This window comes from Phyllobates terribilis, unplaced genomic scaffold (assembly GCF_046119375.1).
Source record: "Phyllobates terribilis strain yellow unplaced genomic scaffold, ASM4611937v1 Scaffold_3__8_contigs__length_932513732, whole genome shotgun sequence".
Lineage (NCBI taxonomy): Eukaryota > Metazoa > Chordata > Amphibia > Anura > Dendrobatidae > Phyllobates > Phyllobates terribilis.
In genome coordinates, this window is record NW_027362763.1 from 569946284 (window position 1) to 569965895 (window position 19612).

The following is a 19612-nucleotide window of genomic DNA, read 5'->3' on the forward strand; positions in this document are numbered from 1 at the left end:
TGGTGGCCGGGTGTCCCCGCTTGCTCCCCAGCCTCCAGGGGGTGGCCGGGTGTCCATACTCAGTCCCCAGCCACCCCTATTTGTCCCGGTAACCTTTCCCACACTTTTCTTAGCCTGGCCTGCTTTAGGGCAGCATTGGCCGAGCCCACCGGACTATCAGACTCCTCCGGTGGGCCCTGGCTTCTCCATCAGGGGAGTTGAGAGTGCCAAGGTGAGGAGCATGATGAGGATGAAAGAAGTTAGCATCTGCTTTGTTTTGTTGTAATGCAAGCGCATGTATGTAGTAGCGGCTAGGCCTGAGGTGGTCAGCGTTTTGGCGCATATCCTACCTCCTCCGAGGATTGCTGGATATTTTCCTGCTACTATCCAAGTTCTATGACTCCCGTTAAAACAAAGCTTCAGGTGATAAATGATGGATGAGGTAGTGGCAAAGGAGAAAGAGCAGGAGGAACAGGGACCATTCAAATCAATATCAGGCCAGTCAACCAGATATGTCTTGTAGGATATGTTTCTGTAACAAAAGGAGTCGTTCGGCTACACAGTTATAGGGCATACAGTGAGTGCAATGCCTACCAAAAATTTCGAGCCACTCCAATGCCCCTTGGAATTGACATGGAGGTCAGAGGGCGTTAACTAAACCTTTTTTTCCATTTATAGCAACTGGATCTCCCGGGCACTGTTGGCCTAAGCAGTGAATGGAAGGCTTTCCAAAAATTATGAGGAACTGCAATGCCCCTTACAAGAGCCATGTGTGGCACCCCAGGGGTCTGGTCACCACAGTAATAGAGATATTATGTCGGAGAGCAAGTGGGAGGTTTCCTGGTCAGGATCCCTTAAACATGCAACATCCTCCTGCCCCAATCCTGGGAGGGGAGAATTCTGCCCTTATAAACTGGATCTGGGGCGGGGTTGAGTGAGTCAGAGAACAGTCAGAGTCAGAGTGAGAGCAAGGGAAAGTAACAGCAAGGAGCTCTGTAGGAGCTAGGAGCTAAAGACCAGGGGCTGGAAGCAGAGCAGAGCTCGCCCTGGCAGAAGACAATAGGAACCGGACACAGGAGTCCGAAGCTGTGAGGACTTATATATCCAGCAGCAGAAACCAGCCGGCAGGGGATTTCAGGTCCTCTGGCCATAGAAGCCCGGAGGCTCAGTCACAAGCAAGGGACCAGCACCGCCGTCGTGGAGCGGAGGCTAACAGAAGGCCCCAAGTCACCAGCCATACGGGTGAGCACTACACGGTACACTCAGGGACGTGGGCTACTTCTACCCGTTTACAGCAAGGTAGCCAGGAAGAGTGCAGATAGACGGGGAGGCCTACAATTCCACCTGGCCAGGGGAACTCCTGCTTGCTCACAGACTGACCAGGCCTCTTATGCTAGCCAGTACTCCCGGGAGGGTCTACCTTATAATCATCAGTAAAGACCCTGAACTGCACTGCAAAGACTCTGAGTCATTCCTGCTGCGCTCGTGCACCATCACCCCCATCATCCACACTCACTGCCCTGAGGCTATACTCCTCCCAAGGGGAGTAATCCCATTCTATGCTGCGCACACAACACCAGCCTCAGCGGTCTGCCTCGCAGCGGTGGTACTCCCTGACCGCAATCCACGGGTGGCGCAGTCAGACAATTAACCTCAAAACCTAAGAAAGACTGCCACTTGTTTGACCAGCCTGAGCCACGGGACCGGGTCACCGCCACGGAGACTACAGACCCCAGAGACCCGGCACCGGGTATCCCACACACGTGTACACACGGCCCAGGGGGCGCGTCACATGCAGTACAGCATATTACAAACATAAGTCCCATTATTGGGGAGTGGGTGTCCCATGGTATTTGCTTATGCTTTCCAAGCAAAAGTTGCCAAAAATTAGGATGGAGCAATTTGCAATGCCCCTTACAAGAGCCATGCAGTACAGCATATTACAAACATAAGTCCCATTATTGGGGAGTGGGTGTCCCATAGTATTTGCTTATGCTTTCCCAGCAAAAGCTGCCAAAAATTAGGACGGAGCAACTTGCAATGCCCCTTACAAGAGCCATGCAGTACAGCATATTACAAACATAAGTCCCATTATTGGGGAGTGGATGTCCCATAGTATTTGCTTATGCTTTCCAAGCAAAAGCTGCCAAAAATTAGGATGGAGCAACTTGCAATGCCCCTTACAAGAGCCATGCAGTACAGCATATTACAAACATAAGTCCCATTTTTGGGGAGTGGGTGTCCCATAGTATTTGCTTATGCTTTCTCAGCAAAAGCTGCCAAAAATTAGGACGGAGCAACTTGCAATGCCCCTTACAAGAGCCATGCAGTACAGCATATTACAAACATAAGTCCCATTATTGGGGAGTGGGTGTCCCATGGTATTTGCTCATGCTTTCCAAGCAAAAGCTGCCAAAAATTAGGACGGAGCAACTTGCAATGCCCCTTACAAGAGCCATGCAGTACAGCATATTACAAACATAAGTCCCATTATTGGGGAGTGGGTGTCCCATAGTATTTGCTCATGCCTTGCAAGCAAAAGCTGCCAAAAATAAGGACGGAGGAACTTGCAATGCTGGCACCCTGGTGGTATAGTGGTGGTGGAGGCTGAGGATAAGGAGAAGAAGATTAAACAGCCGAAACAAGGAAGCGTATACCCATGTGCGGGTGTGAAGCGGTGCATGTGAATACACCTCCCGAAATAACACAGTGGATTTGACTTTATGTCATTTGGTGGTGATGAGAAGTCTGGCCCAATCCAGCCCATGTTCATTTTGAAAAGGGTCAGCTTGTCAGCATTGTCAGTTGACAGGCGAGTGCGCTTATCAGTTATAATTCCCCCAGCGGCACTAAAAACACGCTCCGATAACACGCTAGCGGCAGGGCAGGCCAGGACCTCCAAGGCGTACAGAGCGAGTTCATTCCAAGTGTCCAGCTTGGATACCCAATAATTAAAAGGCACAGAGGAATCACGGAGGATGCTGGTACGATCGGCAAGGTACTCCCTCACCATCTTTTGAAACTTTCCACTCCTTGTGAGAGTACCCCGCGCCTCAGGGCCTGTAAGCTGGGCGGGTGTCAGAAAACTGTCCCAGAACGTTGAAAGTGTTCCCCTGCCTCTGCTGGATTGGAGTTGCATCTCTCTCGCCTGTACGCCTTGGTTGGGCAACGAACTGTGACCTCTGCCGCTAGCGTGTTCAGATGGGAATTTTTTTAAGAGTTCTGCAGCAAGGGCCTTCTGGTATTGCCCCATTTTTGTAGACCTCTCCACCTCAGGGATAAGAGAGTGAAAGTTCTCCTTGTAGCGGGGGTCTACAAGTGTCACCAACCAGTAATGACTGTCACCCAACATTTTGACAACGCGAGGGTCACGGTTAAGGCAGCGTAACATAAAGTCAGCCATGCGTGCCAGACTGGTAATGGGCAAGATTTCCGTGTCCTCACCAAGATGACGACTGACCATGCTCTCCTCCTCCTCCTCTTCCTCCTCCCCCCTGTCCTCAGGCCGCCCACGCTGAACCGACGGTATGACACTTGTACAGGTACTACCGTCTACAACGCATGATAGCAGCTCCTGTTCTTCCTCCTCCTCCTCTCCCTCATTGTCCCCAATGCACGTTGGGATGAGATGAGGCTGGGCTGTGTGTAATCGCCCGCTACGGCTTCTTGATCCATCTCATCATACTCTGGCTGCAATGCCTCCTCTTTAATTCTCTGCAGAGAGCGTTGCAAAAGACAGACAAGTGGGATGCTGACACTAATGATGGCGTCATCGCTACTCACCATCTTGGTGGCCTCCTCAAAGTTTGTCAGGATGGTACATATGTCAGACATCCAGGTCCACTCCTGAGGTCTTATGTGTGGAGTCTGACCTGAATATCGACGGCCTTGTTGCAGCTGGTACTCCACAACTGCTCTCTTCTGCTCACAAATCCTTTGCAACATGTGGAGGGTAGAGTTCCAATGTGTGGGGACATCACACACCAGTCGGTGTGCCGGAAGCTGCAAACGCTGCTGCAACACAGCAAGGGCGGCGGAAGCTGTAGCCGACTTGCGAAAATGAGCTGACAGGCGGCGTACTTTCACGGGTAGATCTGGCAACTCGGGGTACGATTTAAGAAACCGCTGAACCACGGGGTTAAGCACATGAGCCAGGCATGGTACGTGTGTGATCTCACCTCGCCTCAGAGCCGCCACCAGGTTACGGCCATTGTCACACACGACCATGCCGGGATGTAGGTTCAGCGGTCTCAGCCACAGATCTGCCTGCTCTTTCACAGCTGTCCACAACTCACAAGCAGTGTGAGGTTTATCACCTAAGCTTATGAGTTTCAGCACAGCCTGTTGCCGCTTGGCGGAGGCAGTACTGCAATGCTTCCAGCTTGTAACTGATGTGGTGATATCTGAGATGGAGGCTGAACATGAGGAGTAGGAGGAGGAGGAGGATGCGCAGGAGCTGTACACTGTGGGGGCAACTCTGACTGACATAGGGCCCGCAATCCTCGGTGTGGGGAGGATGTGTTCCGTCCCAAGGTCCGACTGGGTCCCGGCTTCCACTATGTTTACCCAGTGTGCCGTCAGAGAGATGTACCGTCCCTGGCCACAAGCACTTGTCCACGTGTCCCTTGTCAGGTGGACTCTCCCAGTAACTGCGTTGTTGAGGGCACGGCAGATGCTTTGGGACACGTGCTTGTGTAGTGCGGGGATGGCACACCGGGCAAAATAGTGTCGGCTGGGGACCGAGTACCGAGGGACGGCCACCGCCATAAGATTGCGGAAGGATTCCATCTCCACCAGCCTAAAAGGCAGCATTTCCAATGCAAGCAGTCGTGAAATGTGCGAATTTAGGACTGTGGCCTGTGGGGCGTTAGCTGCGAATTTCCGCTTTCGTTCAAAGGTCTGGGATATGGACAATTGAACGCTGCGGTGGGACGTGGATGTGGACGTTGATGCTGTTTCTTGAGAAACTGCCATAACAAGTGAAGACTGAGAGGAGGGGGCATCTTTACATGCAGTATGGACAGGGGATTGCCTTGCACACACAACAGGGGGTTCTATTGCACGCACAACAGTGGAAGAAGCAGTGGTGACACCCGCTGACACTGGTCGTGGACCCTGGGTTTCGCCCCACAAAGTCGGGTGCTTTTCTGCCATGTGCCTGATCATGCTGGTGGTGGTCAGGCTGGTAGTTTTGTCACCCCTGCTGATGCTGGCATGGCAGGTGGAACATATGGCCTTTTTGGGGTTATCAGCAGAGTCTTTAAAAAAATTCCAGACTCTGGAAGACCTACCGCTTGTACTGGCAACGTCCCTCGTGTTGGTGTTACAGGGAACGGTTGCCTGCCTTCTGTCTGCGGCCACCACACTGTTTCTTCCTGCCTGTTGGGGTACTCTGCCTCCCTCCCCCTGTGTGCTGCTGGCCTCACTCTGCATGTCCTCCTTCCACGTTGGGTCAGTTACTAGATCATCCACCACCTCCTCCTCTTCCACTTGTGCACCACGATCCTCCTCCTCACTTCCTGGCAATTGTGTCTCGTCATCGTCCACCTCTTGTGACAGATTGCCAACGTCGACTTCCTGTGGCCGTGGCTGTTCAAATATTTGGGCATCGCAACATGGGATCTCCTCTTCCACCACTTCAAGCGTATCAGGCGAGGGGCCCAAATATGGAAATGGACCAGTGAACAGCTCTTCAGAGTGTCCAAGTGTGGGATCACTTGCTGTCTGACGACACTCGGCATGGTGGGAGGAAGGAGCATCAGGGTGAGGAGGAGTATGCGGTCGAGACTCACGGCTACTAAGAGTTGACCGTGTGGAAGACAGACCGGAGGTGGTGGTGCCCAGGTAACTGGAAGTATTGTCTGCTATCCAATTAATAACCTGTTCACACTGATCAGTTCTCAATACTGGTGTTGTTCTGTGCTTCCCTAGTAATTCGGTCAAGAAGTGGGAGCGAGAAGATGTGGCTGTTGGTTGTGGCACATTTTCACCTTGGCCACGGCCCCGTCCTCTGCACGAACCATCACCAGAACGTCCACTTCCACGTCCCTTGCCACGCGCCTTGCCCATTGTAAATGAAGTAAAATAGCTTACACTTGCACTATCAATGGAAAAAGGGTAAGAAAGAGTAGATTAGAAGCGTGGAAGAGGAAAACCACAGTTATTGTTTACTGGGGTATACCACACTTTTTTAAATAGAGATATTTGCGGCTGAACAGTGAGCGACACACTCAAACTGCTTTTTTGTTAGATACCAAAGGCCCAAAACTGGATAGTACAGCGATTTGACCCGTGGAACTGCGAAACCACACTGGGATGTCGGGCCTACACAAGACTATTTTCAACAGATATATTTTTGTGTCACAACAGTCAGGAGACACTACTGTTTTTCTTTATGGAAAAAACTACCAAAACCTGAATAATAGAGATTTTTTACCGTGGAACAGCAAAACCACAGTTATAATTTACTGGTGTATACCAGGCTTTTTAAAATATATATATATTTGCGGCTGAACAGTGACCGACACACTCAAACTGTTTTTTTTAGATACAAATGGCCCAAAAGTGGATAATACAGAGATTTGTACCGTGGAACTGCAAAACCACACTTGTATTTCTCGGGCCTACACCAGACTATTTTCAACAGATATATTTGTGTCTGAAAAATCAGGGAGACACTATTTTTTTTTTTTTTACAGCAAAAAATGCAAAAAGCAGGATAATAGAGATTTTTTACCGTGGAACAGGAAAAGAACACTTCTGTCTCTCTGGCCTACACCAGACTATTTTCAACAGATATATTTGTGTCTGAAAAATCAGGGAGACACTATTATTATTTTTATACAGCAAAAAATGCCAAAAACAGGATAATAGAGATGTTTTACCGTGGAACATCAAAACCACAGTAATAATTTACTAGTGTATACCAGGCTTTTTAAAATATATATATATTTGCGGCTGAACAGTGAGCGACACACTCAAACTGTTTTTTTTAGATACAAATGGCCCAAAAGTGGATAATACAGAGGTTTGTACCGTGGAACTGCAAAACAACACTTGTATTTCTCGGGCTACACCAGACTATTTTCAACAGATATATTTGTGTCTGAAAAATCAGGGAGACACTATTTTTTTTTTTTTACAGCAAAAAATGCAAAAAGCAGGATAATAGAGATTTTTTACCGTGTAACAGCTAAAGCACACTTCTGTCTCTCTGGAATACACCAGACTATTTTCAACAGATATATTTGTGTCTGAAAAATCAGGGAGACACTTATTATTTTTATACAGCAAAAAATGCCAAAAACAGGATAATAATGGGTATTTGTACATTGTGAAGGAGAAAAAAAAAAAGAGGATTTAGATAAAAAAAAGGATTTTTCCTGGCCCCCGGGACCTGGAGCTAAGTCCAGCAATTTCAGCAACAGGAGCAGCACATAAGACTGTAATGCAGCATTTGCTGGAATAACCACTGCGTCTCCTATACAGCCTGCCTGCCTGCCTGCCTGATATTCCTGGGATGGATATTAGTCCTGAGAAGGACTGTTTGTTTGATCTGGCAGCCTTTACAGACCCTACACTAACTATTTTGCAGGATATATCTCTCCCTAAATCAGCAGCGCTGTCCCTACACTGTCTGATCCGGAGCGTCTGTGTCCAAGATGGCGGCGCCCGGTTTTAAATACTCGAAGTGACGCTGTGCGGCCAGCCAATCACTGTAATGCCCACAAACAACATGGCTGCGGCATTACAGTGACTGGCTGGCAATCCCTGCATGTTCATTGGCTCTGTAAAGAGCTCCAAACATGCAGGGCGGAGACCCGAGCTCCCGCCCAAGTAACCCGGAAATGCTCGGTGCTCGCCGAACATCCCGAGTAGCATGATGCTCGGGCGAGTACCGAGCAGTGTCGAGCATGTTCGCTCAACACTAGTGACCATGATACAACACCCACATAATTTATTTAAGGGTGTTTCTGATTAGAGACGAGCGAATATTTCAATATTCGTTTCGGATTACAATCGCCGTTTTTGCAATATTTGCCAATGTTGTTGTCGAATATTCGCCGAACATTGCCGATTGCCATTGGATTCAATGGGTGCCAAAACCAAACACATACACAACACCTTCAAACGGGACCAAAAGCTGCCAAAACACATCAATTTAGGGGCAGTCACCAGGAAAGTGCCATCAATTGACCCAGAGAACAAGCAGTATAATTAATATTATTTATTGTTATAGTGCCATTTATTCCATTGCGCTTTACATGTGAAAAGAGGTCACTGACTGGTACAAGAGCAGAGAGGACCCTGCCCGTGAGGGCACATAAACAGTTTATAAGGGATGGGTGAGGATACAGTAGGTGAGGGAAAACAGCTGGTCATGCAGCGGTATGGTGGAGCGAGGGTTACTGCAGGTTGAGGGTTTGTCGTAAGAGGTGGGTCTTCAGCTTCCTTTTAAAGGTTTCAACAGTAGGGGAGAGTCTGATATGTTGGGGTACAGAGTTCAAGAGTAGAAGGGATGCACAGGAAAAATCTTGTATGCGATAGTGGGAAAAGAAGATAAGACAGGAGTAGAGAAGGAGATCTTGTGAGGATCGGAGGTTGCGTTCTGGTATGTACCAGGAGACTAGCGCACATATATATGGAGGAGACAGGTTGTGGATGGCTTGGCATGTCCTGGTTATGGTTTTGAACTGAAAGTCTCTGACCAATGGGGAGCCAGTGAAGGGATCCATCATCTTATAGATTACTGTAGCCAGTCCACAGTAAAAAAGCAGCCATAGAGTGTTCGGGAACCTTCCCACAGACTTTTCTTAGCCAGGGCTGCTTCTTGGCAGCGTTGGACGGGCCCACCAGAGAACCAGAGACTCCGCTGGTGGGCCCTGGTTTCTCCATCAGGAGAGCTCATTACAGCTGCTATGGGGCTCTTGAGCAAGGGAGAAAGGTGGGCCCTCAGAATCAAATCCTCTGGTGGGCCCAATATTCTTCAGTCTGACACTGTTTCTCGGTGAGAGTTGTATTTCACCACAGCCGTATTCTTTAGCTTGGTGAAAGGACTGGCATAGTGGGAAACCGTATCTACTCCGGCTGTCATTTCTCTTCCACCAGGCTCCGCTCATTGTCACACACGACCATGCCTGGCTGTATGTTCAGCGGTGAGAGCCACAGATCAGGCTGCTGTGTTACAGCTTTCAACAACTCTGCAGCGGTAGGCGGTTTGTCACCTACGCATTAAGCATATTATCTTCAGCACAGCCTGTTGCCGCTTGGCCAAGGCAGTGCTACAGTGCTTCCAGCTTGTGACTGATGTGGTCATTTTGGAGATGAAGGCCGAACAAGAGGAGGAGGAGGTCCAGGAGCTGACCAATGTGATTACATTAAGGCTACATTGGCGAGTCTGGTTTTTATACTAAAGAAAGATCCTACTGTGCTTTTATTTTTTATTTTTTTTATGTCTCTTCAAATGTGTATTGGAGTTAGTCCTAATTTTTGGCCGTCCTTGAAATTGCTGCATATGCAATAACAGGGTAGGAGACACACTCCTTAATAATGGGAAGGACAATTCAAATAGATTCTATATTCTAGAATATTAACTGTCTTATCGGAAATTCTTTTACGGGTGAGGTATCCCAGTGTGGATAGCGTATTACACCGATCCAGCCAGGTATTATTGCCTTATACTGCGTGCTGCTGGTGCTGCCCAAAAAAATTTGAATCTATTCTATTCCCTATCGATAATGCTGTTAGATGCGTTTACAATAGGGACAGGTGCTGCTAGGTGGTATCATCACCAGCTACAGATGAGTGTTCATTCTGGTCGCCTAAATGTCTTCCACAGTCCATAACTTTATTTTTGTTTATTTCTTTGGCCTTATTTACAAGTCACCCTGGAAAGAATGTTTCTTAACTTTTTTCCATTTTAGCTTGTTTTTTGCATGTTTTTTTTGTAAGTCCGTAAAAGTGGCGTAATACTCTGACAACATTGTTCACAGATATGCTATTTGTGAGCAGCCAACTGTGAATAGGTTTGAACGCACAACTACAATACTTTAAATGGAGTGTAATATTTGACACGCTCACAAAAATTGCTGGATTATTAGGGCAGTCATATGGGATAACGTCTGATGGCCACGGTTTCAGGCAGTCGCCTAATAGTATGGTATCTGTGAGCTACCAAGTGTCAATTGGTTCAACAAAACACAGCTGGCTGACTTTAAATGGAGTGGAATATTTGGCAGACGCTAAAAAATTTCTGTATTATTACGGCAGTCATATGGATCATGTGCATCTGATCATTGAAAAAAATTCCTTTGCTTCCACAATACAGTAATGTGAATAAAACTAAAAAAATCTGGCTGCATTCTGTGAACAAGCAAATGGAGCTGTAAAATGGTGTACACTGACACACTGCTACAAACTGTAAATGGAGGACAATATTTTCCATGTTCAATACAAATGGCTGAATTTGGAAAGCAGTTATATGTGATACATCTGAGGGAGAACCACGGTTTTAAATAGCGGGCCTTTAGTTTACTAATACTATTCTTCACAGAAGCCTCGTGTGAATAGCTTCACTGACACACTGCAACAAAATGGAAATGGAGGCCAATATTTTCCATGTTCACTACAAATTTCTGGATTTTTATCGCTGCAATATGGAAAAGACTGTATTCTGCAGTGCTAACAAATGGAGCAGAAAAATGGTGTACTCTGGATTGCTTCTTAAGCAAATAACCAGGATTAAGATAAATAAAAAATTTAAACCTGGCCCCTGATACCTGGGGCTATGTCTACAAATATTTGTCACAGCAGGATCAGTCAGAAGTTGAACATGCAATGGACCCTCGTGTGCTGCATCATGCACTGCAGTCTGTCACATACCTTGCCTGCCTTGCTTTTTAAGCAAATAACCAGGATTAAGATAAAAAAAGATAGCCCTGGCCCCTGATATCTGGGGCTATGTCTACAAATATCTGTAAGAACAGCAGCAGCAGACAGAACATTCAATGAACCTTCTTGCACTGTATGCACGAAGGTCTGCCACATACACTGCCTGCATGCCTGCCTAACTCCCGCTATCACCACTGCATATATATGCAGCTGGATTAGTCCTCAGAAGGACTGTTAGTTCAGATGGATATATATAGTACAGACCAAAAGTTTGGACACACCTTCTCATTTAAAGATTTTTCTGTATTTTCATGACTATGAAAATTGTACATTCACACTGAAGGCATCAAAACTATGAATTAACACATGTGGAATTATATACTTAACAAAAAAGTGTGAAACAACTGAAAATATGTCTTATATTCTAGGTTCTTCAAAGTAGCCACCTTTTGCTTTGATGACTGCTTTGCACACTCTTGGCATTCTCTTGATGAGCTTCAAGGTGCCGCTTCCCTGCATTTTTAATGGAAATGGAATGAAAGAAGATTTTATTACATCGGTGTGCCACCTCGCTTTCTTCATGTATGAATTGTGACTTACTTTGTTTCTGGAGGGAGTTGCACCCGATGGTAAGATTGATTGCTCCAGCTGATGAGGTCGAGCTTCTGGAGTCTCTGCACAAGGACTGAGTCGCTGCAGTGGTGGTTGCCTGTGCATTTGTATATGCAATAATATACCCTGTTTACATTTATTAATTTGGTGATCGCAGGCTGCAGCGGCGACGGTGGGAAAGCTGAGGCGACCATTAGATTCTTCTTGATTGGGCGGCAGGCACGGCGGCGCCACTGGCTATGTGAGTAGCTAACTTAAGTCCATGTATTCATTTTTCTACCATTTCAGTACGTGATTGTATGATGCAATCATTCCCTCCCCTCCCCCCTTCCCACCCCCAACCAAAATTTATAAGCTACTGGATGATCCTGAGCGATGCTGCAAAACCAAATGCCCAATTACAACATCAGGCGGCAACGCTCAGGATTCTCCAGTAGCTTATAAATTTTGGTTGGGGAGGGGAGGGAATGATTGATGGAATTTGCAATCAGAAATACCGATTATAAAAAAAAAATGATCACAATCTGGTTACAATTAGTTTAAAAAAATGTATGTGACACATTCGCTTAAAGAAAAAAAAATTCAATTTAATTCCGTTTGTGTCATTGCAGTCTATGGCCCCCTCGGTGGTTTGTCTGTGATTTGTATACTATTGTATGGAATATTGCAGTTTACTATGTTGTTCCAAACAATCCCTGTATACTAGTCAGACACACGCCAGAAGATACTCTATTGCCTCCTCCTGGCTGATGTATCAAAATGAACACAGTTTGGACGTTGGTATGTTTCCTGGCATATACACAAGGTGAGATGTGAACACAGCCATACCCAGTACTGTATTAATTATATTATTATGTATGTCTTAGAGTCTATGTTTTATATAGTATGTATCAGTAGCGTAGCTAACGGGGGAACAGAAGGGTCCCTGCTACCCTTAACTGTATGCAGCGCATGCCGATACAATTAAGGTATGTGCCCACGATGCAGGTTTGAAGCAAATTTCCTGAGCGGTTTTTCCTCTCCCTGGCAGAAAAAAACGCATGCAGATTTTACATGCGTTTTTTAGGCGTTTATGCATGCGTTTTTTCAATCGGTTTTCCAAGCGATTTTGAACATCACTCAAATGCATTTGGAAAAGGGCTTGACAGTATAAGTTGGTCACACCATATAAATCCATGCAACTGGCATGGATTTATATTGTGTGACCAACTTATGAGGAGAGTTCTGTTTTCAAATGGTGCATCTATAGTAAAAAAAAAAAGAATTAAAAAGTAAAAAGAAAAAAAAAACCTTATACTCACCTCTCCGGCGGCCCCCGGTCTCCTCCCGGCGGCGATCCTCTCTCCTCGGTGGCTCGCGGTGTACTGTCAGGACGTGCGGTGACGTCATTTATCAGCTGATGGTCACGCGACCATCAGTTGACCGCTGACGTCAGCGGTCAGCTGAGGGTCGCATGACCATCAGCTAAGAAATTACGTCATCGCAAATCCTGGCAGTACACCGCGGGCCGCTGAGGAGAGAGGATTGACGCCGGGAGGAGACCAGGGGCCGCCGGAGAGGTGAGTATGAATAATTTTTTTTATTTTTTACTTTAGAATTCTTTTTTAACTTGCGGGTACGATGGTACCCGGGTCGGATGAGAGGAATGGCAGTCTCCTCTTCTCCCTACCCGGGTACCATCCGCGCCTTGAACCGCGGAAAATCCGCATGTATAGATATATACATATGGGTTTGCTGCAATTCAATGCAAGTCTATGGGCGCGATTTTGTCACGAAATCGTGCCCATATTGGTTGTGCTGCGGATTTTTCAGCAATGATAATCCGGAGCGGAAATTTCCGCAGCATGTGCAAAGCACATGCGGATTATCATTAGGAAACATGGCAGACCTCTTAACAAGCGATTTTAATGCTGAAACACATTAAATCCGCATCGTGGGCACACAGCCTTAAATTCTGCAGTAGAGCAGGTAGACATGATTTCCCTGCACTACCGCTTTCCGTTCAGTATACTGCAGGTCGCTTTATGCCTAAGGTCTACAGAACAGCAGGATAATGCAGCCGAGGCGCCGATGCACACACAGGACCTCACATTGGGACTCCGTGCCTGCGACAGCGAGTTGATACTGTGATACTGTGTTAGTCTACCTGGTAAACTCATCAGGATCCTGGATTATGTTAGTATATTGTTTTTATTTTACTAAAAAACTTTTGGTGTGACTGTGGGGGCATTATACAGTGTAGGGGACCCTCATACAGTCAGGAGGGGAGCCTCATACATTGTAGTGGCAACTGTGGGGGGACCTCAAAGTGTGGGGGTCATTATACAGTATGGAGGCTAATGTGGGTCTATCATGCAGTATGGGGGCTAATGTGAGGGCCATCATACAATACTTGGGCTAATGATGATGCTATCTTACAATATGGGAACTAATGTGGAGGCCATCATACAGTATGGGGGTTAATGTGGGGCCAATGTGGGGACCATCATACAGTATGGGGATTAATGTGGGGCCATCATACAGTGTGGGGGCTATTTTGGGGCCATCATACATTATGGGTGCTAATGTGGGGCCATCATACAGTTTGGGGGCTAATGTATGGGCCTTCATACAGTGTGGGAGCTAATGTTGGGTCCTCATACAGTGTTGGGGCTCTAAAAGTATGGGGACTACTGAGGGGGCCATCATAAAGTTTTGGGACTACTGCGGGGACCATCATAAAGTGTAGGGAAATTATACCGTTTGGGAGCTAATGTGAGGGCCACTATATAGTTTGGGAACTACAGTGGGGCCCTCATACAGTGTGAGGACTACTGTGGGGAGCCTTCATACAGTGTGGGAGCTAATATAGAGGCCCTTGTAGAGGGTGGGAGCCCTCAAACAGTGGTGACTTCTGTGTGGGCCATCATAAAGTGTGGCAACTACTGAACGGGCGATCATAAAGTGTGGGGCCATTATACAGTGTGGGGGCTAATTTAAAAGCCATTATACGTTTTGAAGACTGCTGTGGGGACCCTCATAAAGTGTGGGGACAGCTGAGGGGTCCATCATACAGTGTGGAGTCTACTTTAGGTGCCATTATACAGCGTGGGAGCTACTGTAGGAGCCATTATACAGTGTGGGAGCTAATGTAAGGACCATTATACAGTTTGGGGGCTAATGTGAGGGCTATTACACAGTGTGAGGAATACTGTGGGGGTCATTATACTGTCTTTTGGGTGAGTAGTGAGGACATCATACTATGTATGTGGGAGCTGTGGGCCCATCATACTGTGTATAGGAGAGCTGTACATGGTGGGATTCAGGGGACATTGTTGAATATAAAGTGGGCACTTAAGACTAAAGCATCGGCCAACTCCTGGACAGTCTGTGGTGAAACGTGATGTTGGTGGATGGAGCGAGACATGATGTCCCAGATGTGCTCAATCGGATACAGGTCTGGGTAACGGGCGGGCCAGTCCATAGCTTCAATGCCTTCATCTTGCAGGAACTGCTGACACACTCCAGCCACATGAGGTCTGGCATTGTCCTGCATTAGGAGGAACCCAGGGCCAACCACACCAGCATATGGTTTCACAAGGGGTCTGAGGATCTCATCTCGGTACCTAATGGCAGTCAGGCAACCATTTTGGAGGAGGTGCCTTTTATATGAGAGGTCCTCCGGCCATTGGCCGGGGACTCCATAGGACGGCACGCGCGGCCCCTTTAAGAGGGGGGGAGCGCGCATGCGCCTTAAGCACAGTGCTCGGGAAGCTGTGCGCGCCGGCAGCAGCAGCAGCAGGAGGGCCAGGAGCGCGGCGATAAGGGGGACAGCGTCTCTGCCTGTCAGGGGGCAGAGACGCCGATGCTACAGTACCCCCCCTTTACGCCCCCTCATTTTTAGGCCTGAAATTTTTTTTTAAGAGAAGTGGGGCGTGGATGTTCTCCCTGGGTTCCCAAGTTCTCTCCTCTTGTCCAAACCACTTCCAATCCACCAGAAAAAAGGTTTTTCCTCTTACCGTCTTGGTGGCCAGAATGTTCTCTACCTCATAAACGTCCTCAGCGGAGACCGGAGCTGGGGAGGTACCGGGATCGTCGGAAAAAGAATTAAGAGCAACCGGTTTGAGGAGAGATACATGGAAGGAGTTGGGAATCCGTAAGGTGGCCGGGAGTTTTAACTTTTAGGCCACTGGATTGATTTGCTTGAGGACCTCAAATGGACCGATGAACCGTGGACCCAACTTATAGGAGGGTATTTTGAGACGAACATGTTTGGAGGAGAGCCAAACCTTGTCTCCCGGACGGAATTGAGGCGGATCTAGACGTCTCTTATCAGCATGTCTCTTCATCCGCTCGGAGGATTGAAGAAGTGCGGATCTAGTGTCCTCCCAAATGGTGGAAAACTCGCTGACCAGAAACTCCGCGGCAGGATTGTCCACTGAAGCGGAGATGGCAAACGAAATCCGGGGGTGTTGACTGTAGACCACAAAGAACGGGGACTTGGAAGAAGATTCGCTCTCATGGTTATTATAGGAGAACTCGGCCCATGGTAGGAGCTCTACCCAATCGGTATGGTGAGCGTTGACGAAGTGCCGGAGAAAGCTGGTAAGGATCCGGTTGATACGTTCCACTTGGCCATTGGACTGAGGATGATAAGCAGAGGAGAAATCCAGGGTGACATCCAACAGCTTACACGTAGCTCTCCAGAAGCGCGAAGTGAACTGGACCCCTCGATCAGACACAATGTGGAGGGGTAGGCCGTGGAGACGAAAGATGTGATGGATGAAGTCCTTAGCCAGCACAGATGCAGACGGGAGACCAGGCAGAGGGATAAAGTGGGCCATTTTAGAAAAGCGGTCAGCGACCATCCAAATGACAGTACAACCAGCAGAAACAGGGAGATCAGTAATAAAGTCCATAGTAATGTGTTGCCACGGGGCAGCAGGTATGGGAAGAGGCAGGAGACGGCCGGCTGGAAAACGTCTGGGAACCTTGTTGCGGGCACAGGATGAACAGGCCGTGACGAAGTCTACAACATCCTTGTGCAGGGAAGGCCACCAGTAATGCCGGGTAATGAGCAGGAAGGTCCTGCGCTGGCCAGCATGACTGGCTAGTTTAGATGAATGACCCCAGTGAAGAACCTTCTTACGATCCGGAACCGCTACAAATGTCTTACCGGGTGGGAGACGAGACAGGTCCAAGGGAGCCACATTCATCACTTTGGAGGGATCGATGACATGCATAGGCTCCTCCTCTTGATCGGAAGACAGGAAGGATCGGGACAAAGCGTCGGCATTAACGTTCTTGTCCGCAGGGCGGTAATGTAGGGTAATGTTGAAACGGGCGAAGAACAAAGACCACCGGGCCTGACGCGGATTGAATCTTTGGGCATTTTGTAGATATGCCAGGTTTTTGTGATCAGTGTAGAGCCCCCTCTAGCAGGTAACGCCACTCCTCCAGCGCCAATTTGATGGCTAGCAGTTCTCTGTCTCCTATGGAATAGTTGCGCTCGGATGAGAAGAAGAGCTTGGAGAAGAAGCCGCAGGTTACCATTCTCCCGGATGGAGATTTTTGGGTGAGCACCGCTCCAGCTCCGGAAAAGGAAGCATCAACCTCCAGAAAGAACTGTTTGTTGCAATCCGGACGGTGAACCACTGGGGCAGAAGAGAAGTCTTGCTTTAAGGAGAGGAAGGCCTCCTCCGCTTCGGACGTCCATTCCTTAGGATTTGCTCCCTTACGGGTGAGCGCAGAGATGGGTGCAGTCCGGGAAGAGAAATGCGGGATGAAGAGGCGGTAATAGTTAGCGAAGCCTAGGAATCGCTGAATCGCCTTCAACCTCTCCGGTCAGGGCCACTTTAAGACGGCAGAGACCTTCTCGGGGTCCATCCATAGACCAGTCTTAGAGATAATATAGCCCAGGAACGGAAGAGAGGACTGCTCGAAGAGGCATTTCTCAAATTACCTGAGCCTAAGCAGGGCCTGACGAACATCTCTCCGGTGTGTGGGTAGATCCGGAGAGAAGACCAAGATGTCGTCCAGGTACACCACCGCGCATGAATATAAGAGGTCACGGAAGATGTCGTTAACTAGTTCTTGGAAGATGGCTGGAGCATTACAGAGGCCGAAGGGCATCACACGGTATTCATAGTGGCCGTCCCGGGTATTGAATACCATCTTCAACTCGTCTCCTTGGCTGATCCGGACCAAGCTATATGCCCCACGAAGATCGAGCTTGGTGAAGATCTTCACGCCTTTAAGGCGGTCGAACAGCTCTGAGATGAGTGGCAGGGGGTATTTATTTTTTATAGTAATCTGGTAAAGTAACCTATAATCGATACAGGGGCGTAGTGAACCGTCTTTCTTTTTTGCGAAGAAGAATCCAGCTCCAGCCGGGGAGGTAGATTTCTGAATGAATCCCCTAGCCAGATTTTCTTCGATGTACTCCGACATGGCCCAGGTTTCGGCCAGCGACAAGGGGTAGATACACCCACGGGTTGGAGTGGCACCGGGTACCAGGTCGATAGGGCAATCATATGGCCTATGAGGTGGCAGTGACTCTGCTTCCTTCTTGTCGAAGACATCTGCATAGGACCAGTAAGGTGCCGGTAGACCAGGTAAATTAGCCGGAGTAGACGGAGGTTGAACCGGGCGAACTGGAACCAGGCTGGTCTCATGGCAATCCTGCCCCCAACGGAGCACCTCACCGGATTGCCAATTCAGAACAGGTTCATGTCTCTGTAGCCAGGGTAGACCTAGCAAAAGGGAGTGAGAGAGTCTGGATAGCACATGGAAGGAGATCCTCTCCGAGTGCAACATTCCCACCTGAAGGGTTACAGGCTCTGTGACGAGCAAGATGGTCACCGGAAGAAGTCTTCCATCCACGGAAGCGACTGCCAATGGTTCAGCCAGAGGTTTGGTGGGAATCTGATACTTCTCTACAAGGGACTGAGAAATGAGATTCCCAGTGGCTCCGGAATCCAGGTGGGCGGTTTCAAAGAAGCGGTTCTCTCCACAGGAAATAGAAACGGATAGAGTCAAGAACGGAGAGGATTTACTCTTGCCTAGGACGACCTCTCTGAGTGGTCCTAGACACTGGAGTTTCCCGGCTTCTCTGGGCAGGAACGGATCAGATTCTCCTTACTACCACAGTATAAACAGCTCCCCTCGGCACGGTGTGTTTCTTGGCGAGACTTGACCATCTTGGTCTGGTCGATCTGCGTGGGTTCGGGTGAGCGTGCTCGGGGAGTTGATGGTTGGGAGGCAGGTTTCTGGAAAACAGGAGCAAGATGAGGAAATCTTCTCTCCTGGGTAGTCTCCTTAGCTCGTTCCAGGAAACGGATGTCAATCCGGGTAGCTAGTGACACCAGGTCATCCAGGGTGGTAGGAATGTCCCAGCCGGCCAGCTCGTCCTTAATCCGTCCGGAAAGCCCCTCCCAGAAGGTGGACACCAGGGCCTCGTTGTTCCAGGCAAGCTCAGAAGCGAGGGTACGGAACTGTATGGCATACTGGTCTACGGTGAGACTCCCTTGGAGGAGACGGTGCAATGAGGAGGCAGTAGAAGTCCTTCGTCTGGGCTCATCGAAGACCTTCCGGAAGGCAGTGAGGAAAGCCGGAAGATCGGACACCAGGGGATCCCCTCTCTTTCATAGAGGGTTTAGCCACGTCAATGCTTCCCCAGTGAGGTGAGACATGATGAACGCCACCTTGGCCCGGTCGGAGGGAAACTGATGTGCCATTAGTTCAAAGTGCAGCGTGCACTGGTTAGAAAACCCCGACATAAGACGGGGTCACACCTAAAACGAGGAGGCGCAGAGCCGGGGTCCTGATCTGGATGCCGTGGCACTGGTAGGCAGAGGCGCCGCCGGAGCGGGTGTCGCTCGGCTCAAGGCGGACACTGGTGGGACGGACAGCGTGTCCAGGCGGGAGTTGACAGACCGCAGGTAGGTCAGGATGGTTTCCTGTTGGGATCTCTGACGAGAAACCTCCTGGTACAGGTCAGCAAGCGAAGTAGCCTGGGGGCCACCGGGTTCCATGGCCCGTGCAAACTGTTATGGATCCGGGTGGTGGAACCTCTGTGCTGTAATGCAAGGAGGTACCAGAGGGGCGTAACTAGGTATCAACTCGGACTGACCAAGGTCGCATGGCGGCTCAA